The sequence below is a fragment of the Scomber japonicus genome, chromosome 14, assembly GCF_027409825.1.
Source record: "Scomber japonicus isolate fScoJap1 chromosome 14, fScoJap1.pri, whole genome shotgun sequence".
Lineage (NCBI taxonomy): Eukaryota > Metazoa > Chordata > Actinopteri > Scombriformes > Scombridae > Scomber > Scomber japonicus.
This window is the reverse complement of record NC_070591.1, coordinates 1,661,435-1,671,434: the sequence shown is the minus strand read 5'-3', so window position 1 is coordinate 1,671,434 and position 10,000 is coordinate 1,661,435. Positions and strand designations below refer to the sequence as shown.

At 40.5% G+C, this 10,000-nt stretch overlaps 1 protein-coding gene across 1 annotated transcript in view; it reads right to left on the bottom strand.

Moving 5' to 3' along the window:
• Positions 1–10,000, bottom strand: part of LOC128373238 (multimerin-2-like) — a 44,259-nt gene that overhangs the window by 28,130 nt on the left and 6,129 nt on the right.

Below are 10,000 nucleotides of genomic sequence, written 5' to 3'. Positions count from 1 at the left end.
CAACATTTATTATTACTGACCCTGACGTGTTGTTGCATGTTTTACTGTAAGCAGAAACATCAGGAAGGATATTATATGTTCATGTTATAATGCTGCAGTATGTTAGACACACCAGCTAGCTGTCGCTGGACAGAGAGCTTGGTTTACTCAGGCTGATGTGACAGAAGTTCATGCTATCAACTCATCACCAGACTAATCACTTCCGCCTCCACGCACGCCCACTACTAATAGTTTTCTGACATGGTTTAGTTTTTCCCCGTGGGAGCGGCTGCAGGTCGAAGCCGTGGCTCAGTCATTACTGTCTGTTTACGGCTATCTTCATGTATCATGGATGTGTAATAATGCCGTGGGCCCACAACAGACTCTCTTCCGGGTCAGGGTGCGCGCGCGATTACGTAATGTAGAAGGGGCAAACAGGCCGTCGCTAACATTTAGGGTGCTATTACCTTATTAATAACATTTTAACCTAAAAATGTAACAAAGGTAAGGGAAGCTTTAATATATAAATATTAGGGATGTCCGATATTTACTTTAAAATGTAACATCGAGAAGTATGGGTATCGGGTGTTTATTTATAACCGATGTTTGTTCTGTAGGCTTCCGCATTTCCGAGCCTGCATGAACGCAGCATGGGACGTTTACCGGCGCGCGCTTATAACAACAACAACGCGCTAGACTCGGTTGCTATGCTAACCGTTGCTAACCGTTGCTAACAAGTTCATAGCGTCCGCCGCCATGTACACGAACACACAAACAGAAACGAGGTTCACCTCCATGGGTCCTATCTGGGTGCTACTCTGCTGGAGACACCATGGGAGACACAACAGCTGACAGGAGCGCGTGAGAGGACTTCCGGTAAAGGTCCCGCCTCCAGAAACGGGGCTGATGTCTGTGGTTAGTGAGCCTACAGATAGTAAATGATGCAGAGCAGCAGAATAAATATGGCATGTTGCCTGTTTTTAACATAATTTAAGTTGAAGTAGTTCTCTTATTTAGCTCGGACTGTGTTTGAAGCCATGTTGCATTTATGTTTGTATCCAGTGGAGCGTCGGAAATTAAGAGTTGGGGAATAAAAGTGAATATGAAGCATCGCTAATAAAAATATAACTTTAATATCTGAATATTTGTGTTGTTCTGCAGGCGACCCTGTGTGTGTGTGTGTGTGTGTGTGTGTGTGTGTGTGTTACTGTGTGTGTGTGTGTCTCTGCGCGCGCGCGTGTGTGTGTGTCTGTGTGTGTGTGTCTGTGTGTGCGTGTGTTACTGTGTCTCTGTATGAGTGTGTGTGTGTGTTACTGTGTGTGTGTGTGTGTCTCTGTGTATGTGTGCGCGCGTGTGTCTGTGTGTGTGTGTTACTGTGTGTGTGTGTATTACTGTGTCTCTGTATGAGTGTGTGTGTGTGTTACTGTGTGTGTGTGTGTCTGTATGTGTGTGTGTGTGTCTCTGTGTGTGTGTTACTGTGTGTGTGTGTGTGTGTCTCTGTGTGTGTGTTACTGTGTGTGTGTGTGTCTGTGTGTGTGTGTGTTACTGTGTATGTGTGTGTGTGTGTGTGTGTGTATGTGTGTGTGTATGTGTGTGTGTGTGTGTGTGTTAGCAGTAATATGTTGATGTTGGACTGTTTGTCTCTTCCTTCCTGTCTGCTGACGGTGGCACCAGCAGCTCTGAGATCTCTCAGCTCTTCTTTCATGTTTCACAATCACTTGTGTGTCTCTGAACTCTTCAACACAAACACATCGCTCAGCCTCGTTACAGAAACAGCACCCACAGACTGTGATCGGTGTTTTATTGTGAAAGAGCTGATAGGTTTGCTCAACCGTGTACTAGAGGTCACTTTGTGTCAAAAACTAAAATCTATTGAACCCATTTAGCACAGACAGACCATCAGACTGTGTTATGGTTGCTATAGATACAGGTTGTTCTATGGTTGCTATAGATACAGGTTGTGTTATGGTCGCTATAGATACAGGTTGTGTTATGGTTGCTATAGATAAAGATTGTGCTATGGTTGCTATAGATACAGGTTGTTCTATGGTTGCTATAGATACAGGTTGTTCTATGGTTGCTATAGATACAGGTTGTTGTATGGTTGCTATAGATACAGGTTATGCTATGGTTGCTATAGATACAGGTTGTATTATGGTTGCTATAGATACAGGTTGTGCTATGGTTGCTATAGATACAGATTGTGCTATGGTTGCTATAGATACAGGTTGTTCTATGGTTGCTATAGATACAGGTTGTGTTATGGTTGCTATAGATACAGGTTGTGCTATGGTTGCTATAGATACAGGTTGTGCTATGGTTGCTATAGATACAGGTTGTGTTATGGTTGCTATAGATACAGGTTGTGTTATGGTTGCTATAGGTACAGGTTGTTCTATGGTTGCTATAGATACAGGTTGTGTTCTGGTTGCTATAGATACAGGTTGTGCGATGGTTGCTATAGATACAGGTTGTGCTATGGTTGCTATAGATACAGGATGTTCTATGGTTGCTATAAATACAGGTTGTATTATGGTTGCTATGGATACAGGTTGTACTTCAGCAGCTCATGGTTCTCTGATCTGAGTCTGCACTGAACTCTCTACATGTTTTATTTTCCTCTGATAGTTTCTTTGGCTCTAATTTGTGCCGATAGTAAAGATTTAATATGAAGTTTGTACGTTGTAATGTATTACAGTCATAAACACGATGACATGGACAAAATAACAACTCTACTTCTCTGCTCTTTTATAGAATATATCTATGTGAAGGTAAGCAAAGCCACATTTAAAGGACTGACTGGTTTATAATGTAGCATGAATGTCTCTCCTGTCTTAATCCTTTATTTAAGTAAAAGCCGATCATCTCTTTCATGCACAGCTGAGTTTGGAGGTTGGCTGGAACAGAATCAGAGAGCCCATCTTTAATCTTCTTCTTCAGGTTCATTAGTCGAGTCAGACTGAGCGCTGAGCTGCTGGATCATCAGCTCCTCTCTGCTCATCTCTTTTCTCCTTCACGTGATTCTTCGTGCTGCGTTCACATCCTCTTTAAATCATTGTTTTTCTGACTTCAGTGTGTTTATGAACATGAGAGCTACAAAGAAGACGCTTTATGTGACTTATGAGGGTTAATAATAACAGTTACGACCGAATACATATTACTACTATTATAACTACATGTGAGCAAAACATTGATATGTGGCTCAGTAATAATAAATGTTGGTAAGATGATGAATTCATAAGTCAGTTAAACTAGTTATAAAAGCAGCATCAGGTTAAAACAGCAGCAGATAAATTCAGACTGAACTCAGCATCTCCGCAGCAAGACAGCATGGAGGTTACACCCACTTCAATATAATCAATATATTAATGAAAGATCAATAAGAGAAAACTAGTTTAGTAATTGTTTTATAAATGGATGAATGCAGAAAAAGACCTTAAACATCTTTAAAAATAGTTAAATAAAATAATAAAAGTCATATTTTAATAGTCAGTATGAACAGGAGGAACATGTGTCAGTAATAATAAATGTTGGTAAGATGATGAATTAATAAATCAGTTAAACTAGTTTTAAAAGCAGCATCAGGTTTGTTAAAATGTACATTTAGTATTTTTGTTGGTTTTATATCATTTAAATGACATTTGCACCATTTTTAACCAAAAGTAAGACTGAATGCTCCTGAACATGTCAAATGGTGTAACCACAAAAGAATGGTAAATATTTTATCCACCTACAGTGTATTTAAGTTTTTATGGTTACACCACTTAGACATTTTTACCATAATCCTCTAATATATTCTCTCTAAATGGATTAAAAGCAGAAATTTGATGCTGGGTTCACAAAAAAAGAATGTGTGAAGTTATTCATACGTTTATTTTCACATTTTAACCCTTTAAATTTAAACTAAACCTCATGGAGACAAAGAAATAGTTGAAACTGTCGTAATGTTTCCTATTTTTCTGACTGCACCTGAACGCCACAACAGATTAATCTCTCTTGAGCCTGAGAATAAACATCTATCAGCTGCAGTTTATCATTCAGTTATCTGATTCTTCTGAGTTTCATTCAGTGAAGTTAAAACAGGAACGTTGGAGATCATCATCAGCTCATATTTAGTGACTTTTATGAGTTTAGTTGTGAAGTGAAACACATGCTGTTTGACCTCAGGAGGGAAAATGTCATTAAAAAAAGGTCACGAATGTGCAGCGTTTCCCCTTTAACACGCTAACAGATAGAAAACACAAGAACACAGAAGGAAGGAAGATAGACACGTCGAGCGAGACGAGAGAGAAAACAGAAAGTGTAAAGTTTATTTCAACAGCTCCGAGTTTTATATCAACTGTTAAAGAAACATGATTTAATATTTAATGTAAGGATTTAAAAAGATAGAATAAAGATTAAGAATAAAAATTAAAAAGATAGAATAAAGATTAAGAATAAAAAGGAAGGGAGAGAGAAGGAGGGAAGGAAGGGAGTAAAGGAAAGAAGGCAGGGAGGAAGGAAGGAAGGAGAGAGAGAGAGAGAGAGAGGAAGGAACAACAGAAGGAAGAAAGGAGGATGGAGGAAGGAAGACCTTTGAGTTGAGTCTGACCTTTGCTAAAAAATGGTGCAAATGTCATTTAAATGATATAAAACCAACAAAAATACTAAATGTAAATCTTTTATTAATATATTAATTATATTGAAGTGGTCGTAACCCCCATGCTGTCTTGCTGCGGAGATGCTGAGTTCAGTCTGAATTTATCTGCTGCTGTTTTAACCTGATGCTGCTTTTAAAACTAGTTTAACTGATTTATGGATTCATCATCTTACCAACATTTATTATTACTGACACATTTACAGTGTTTGTGTTGATCCTCTTTCTTCCTCAGCTGTTCCTTCATCTCACCACATCCTCCAGGAACAGAAAGCTTATCTGATGTTCAGATTCACCTGAGTGATCATCATCATCATCATCATCATCATCATCACTCTGCTTTCATCTGCCAGCTGTTAGTCTGCTGCTTTCATCCAGCTCTGCTTGATCTTCTTCTTCTACTGCTGTAGCATCACATGGAAATACTACAGTAAAGTACTAGTACCTCTAACTGTACTGCAGTAAAGTACTAGTACCTCAAACTGTACTGCAGTAAAGTACTAGTACCTCTAACTGTACTACAGTAAAGTATTAGTACCTCTAACTGTACTACAGTAAAGTACAAGTACCTCAAACTGTACAACAGTAAAGTACTAGTACCTCTAACTGTACTACAGTAAAGTACTAGTACCTCTAACTGTACTACAGTAAAGTACAAGTACCTCAAACTGAACTACAGTAAAGTACTAGTACCTCTAACTGTACTACAGTAAAGTACTAGTACCTCTAACTGTACTGCAATAGAGTACTAGTACCTCTAACTGTACTGCAGTAAAGTAAAAGTACGTCAAACTGTACTACAGTAAAGTACTAGTACCTCTAACTGTACTACAGTAAAGTACTAGTACCTCTAACTGTACTACAGTAAAGTACTAGTACCTCAAACTGTACTACAGTAAAGTACTAGTACCTCTAACAGTACTACAGTAGAGTACTAGTACCTCTAACAGTACTACAGTAAAGTACTAGTACCTCTAACTGAACTACAGTAAAATACTAGTACCTCTAACTGTACTACAGTAAAGTACTAGTACCTCTAACTGTACTACAGTAAAGTACAAGTACCTCAAACTGAACTACAGTAAAATACTAGTACCTCTAACTGTACTACAGTAAAGTACTAGTACCTCTAACTGTACTACAGTACAGTACTAGTACCTCAAACTGTACTACAGTAAAGTACTAGTACCTCTAACAGTACTACAGTAGAGTACTAGTACCTCTAACAGTACTACAGTAAAGTACTAGTACCTCTAACAGTACTACAGTGAAGTACAAGTACCTCTAACTGTACTACAGTAAAGTACTAGTACCTCTAACAGTACTACAGTAAAGTACTAGTACCTCTAACTGTACTACAGTAAAATACTAGTACCTCTAACTGTACTACAGTAAAGTACTAGTACCTCTAACAGTACTACAGTAAAGTACTAGTACCTCTAACTGTACTACAGTAAAGTACTAGTACCTCTAACAGTACTACAGTAAAGTACAAGTACCTCTAACTGTACTACAGTAAAGTACTGTGTATATTGTGTATATGTAGTTTTAATGGTGTCAGACACGTGAACATTTTTTGTGTTTTTGCTTTAAAAGTGTTGATTTGATTATGAAAACTTTTATTTTGAAAGGTAACAAACATCTTCCTGTTAGGATTCAGCTGTCGTTCTGACCCACATCCATACATTAAACTGCTCGACCCGGCCACTGATGCCCTGATAGTAAAAACACCCGTGGGCCTCTTAAGAAAACAGCCCTCCATTAGTTCTTGCTGCCCCCCCCCCCTCCTTGCTGCCCCCCCCCCCCTTAAACGCTGCTTTAATGACATCGCTCTCTGGGCTGTAATGGAGAGCAGCTTTCTGAGGGTCGCTCTGTTGTTTTAGCCTCAGCTTTATCTTTGGATGCTGGCAGCTGATTGGTCGGGGCTGGTGTGTGTGGGGGGGGGGGGGGGGGGGGCATACATGTTTGTGGTTCAGAGGTCAGAGGTCAACAGGTAGTTAAGTGTTGCTGAAGTGGAGAAAGTTTCTGAAGCTTTGGAGGAATTTTAAAGCAGTCGTTGGATTTTTTTTAGACTTTTCAAACACAAACTGACATAATCCTGATGACATCACTGACGCTAGGAGACATAATCCTGATGACATCACTGACGCGTGGAGACATAATCCTGATGACATCACTGACGCGTGGGGACATAATCCTGATGACATCACTGACGCGTGGGGACATAATCCTGATGACATCACTGACGCGTGGGGACATAATCCTGATGACATCACTGACGCGTGGGGACATAATCCTGATGACATCACTGACGCATGGAGACATAATCCTGATGACATCACTGACGCGTGGGGACATAATCCTGATGACATCACTGACGCGTGGGGACATAATCCTGATGACATCACTGATGCGTGGGGGACATAATCCCGATGACATCACTGACGCGTGGAGACATAATCCTGATGACATCACTGACGCTAGGAGACATAATCCTGATGACATCACTGACGCGTGGGGACATAATCCTGATGACATCACTGACGCATGGAGACATAATCCTGATGACATCACTGACCCGTGGAGACATAATCCTGATGACATCACTGACGCGTGGGGACACAATCCTGATGACATCACTGACGCTAGGAGACATAATCCTGATGACATCACTGACGCTTGGGGACATAATCTCGATGACATCACTGACGCGTGGGGACATAATCCTGATGACATCACTGACGCGTGGGGACATAATCCCGATGACATCACTGACGCGTGGGGACATAATCCTGATGACATCACTGACGCGTGGAGACATAATCCTGATGACATCATCACTGATGCGTGGGGACATAATCCTGATGACATCATCACTGACGCATGGGGACATAATCCTGATGACATCACTGACGCGTGGGGACATAATCCTGATGACATCACTGACGCGTGGGGACACAATCCTGATGACATCACTGACGCGTGGGGACATAATCCTGATGACATCACTGACGCATGGGGACATAATCCTGATGACATCACTGACGCGTGGAGACATAATCCTGATGACATCACTGACGCGTGGGGACATAATCCTGATGACATCACTGACGCTAGGAGACATAATCCTGATGACATCACTGACGCGTGGAGACATAATCCTGATGACATCACTGACGCGTGGGGACACAATCCTGATGACATCACTGACGCGTGGGGACATAATCCTGATGACATCACTGACGCATGGGGACATAATCCTGATGACATCACTGATGCGTGGGGGACATAATCCTGATGACATCACTGACGTGTGGGGACACAATCCTGATGACATCACTGACGCATGGGGACATAATCCTGATGACATCACTGATGCGTGGGGGACATAATCCTGATGACATCACTGACGTGTGGGGACACAATCCTGATGACATCACTGACGCATAAACTACAGTCAAACCTGCTGTGAGGATCGGCTCGGTCTAATACCTGTGAGGAACGGCTCGGTCTAATACCTGGAGGATCGGCTCGGTCTAATACCTGTAGGACAAACACACGGAGGACACCCACGACCTGTCTGAGACTCATAAAACCACAGAATAATTTGTGTGTGTGTGTGTGTGTAGTCTGGGTGTGTGTGTGTGTGTGTGTGTGTGTGTGTGTGTGTGTGTGTGTGTGTGTGATGTCTGGGTGGTATCAGCTGCATGCTGGCAGTCAAAACATTAAAACGCTCTCTGCTTGATACTCGTATATATTAGGCGTGACTCTGTTTGTGTGTGTGTGTGTGTGTGTGTGTGTGTGTGTGTGTGTGCAGTGTGGGTGTGTGTGTGTATGTGTGTGTGTGTGTGTGTGTGTGTGTGTGTGTGTGTGTGTGTGTGTGTGCAGTGTGGGTGTGTATGTGTGGGTGTGTATGTGTGTGTGTGTGTGTGTGTGTGTGTGTGTGTGTGTGTGTGTGTGTGTGTGTGCAGTGTGTGTGTGTGTGTGTGTGTGTGTGTGTGTGTGTGTGTGTGTTATTGTACTACTATCTCTGTGAGGACCAATTACAGTTTTAGACTTTGACATGTTGTAGGCTTCAGACTTAGTTTTGGAGTTTTAAAGAAAATAATTTAACTGAATCCAGACCAGACCTCAAACTGTACTACAGTAAAAGTACAAGTACCTCTAACTGTACTACAGTAAAGTACTAGTACCTCTAACTGTACTACAGTAAAGTACTAGTACTTCTAACTGTACTACAGTAAAGTACTAGTACCTCTAACTGTACTACAGTAAAGTACTAGTACTTCTAACTGTACAACAGTAAAGTACTAGTACCTCTAACTGTACTACAGTAAAGTACTAGTACCTCTAACAGTACTACAGTAAAGTACTAGTACTTCTAACTGTACTACAGTAAAGTACTAGTACCTCTAACTGTACTACAGTAAAGTACTAGTACTTCTAACTGTACAACAGTAAAGTACTAGTACCTCTAACTGTACTACAGTAAAGTACTAGTACCTCTAACAGTACTACAGTAAAGTACTAGTACTTCTAACTGTACTACAGTAAAGTACTAGTACTTCTAACTGTACAACAGTAAAGTACTAGTACCTCTAACTGTACTACAGTAGAGTACTAGTACCTCTAACTGTACTACAGTAAAGTACTAGTACCTCTAACTGTACTACAGTAAAGTACTAGTACTTCTAACTGTACAACAGTAAAGTACTAGTACCTCTAACTGTACTACAGTAAAGTACTAGTACCTCTAACTGTACTACAGTAAAGTACTAGTACTTCTAACTGTACAACAGTAAAGTACTAGTACCTCTAACTGTACTACAGTAAAGTACTAGTACCTCTAACTGTACTACAGTAGAGTACTAGTACCTCTAACTGTACTACAGTAAAGTACTAGTACCTCTAACTGTACTACAGTAGAGTACTAGTACCTCTAACTGTACTACAGTAAAGTACTAGTACCTCTAACTGTACTACAGTAAAGTACTAGTACTTCTAACTGTACAACAGTAAAGTACTAGTACCTCTAACTGTACTACAGTAGAGTACTAGTACCTCTAACTGTACTACAGTAAAGTACTAGTACCTCTAACTGTACTACAGTAAAGTACTAGTACTTCTAACTGTACAACAGTAAAGTACTAGTACCTCTAACTGTACTACAGTAAAGTACTAGTACCTCTAACTGTACTACAGTAGAGTACTAGTACCTCTAACTGTACTACAGTAAAGTACTAGTACCTCTAACTGTACTACAGTAGAGTACTAGTACCTCTAACTGTACTACAGTAAAGTACTAGTACCTCTAACTGTACTACAGTAGAGTACTAGTACCTCTAACTGTACTACAGTAAAGTACTAGTACCTCTAACTGTACTA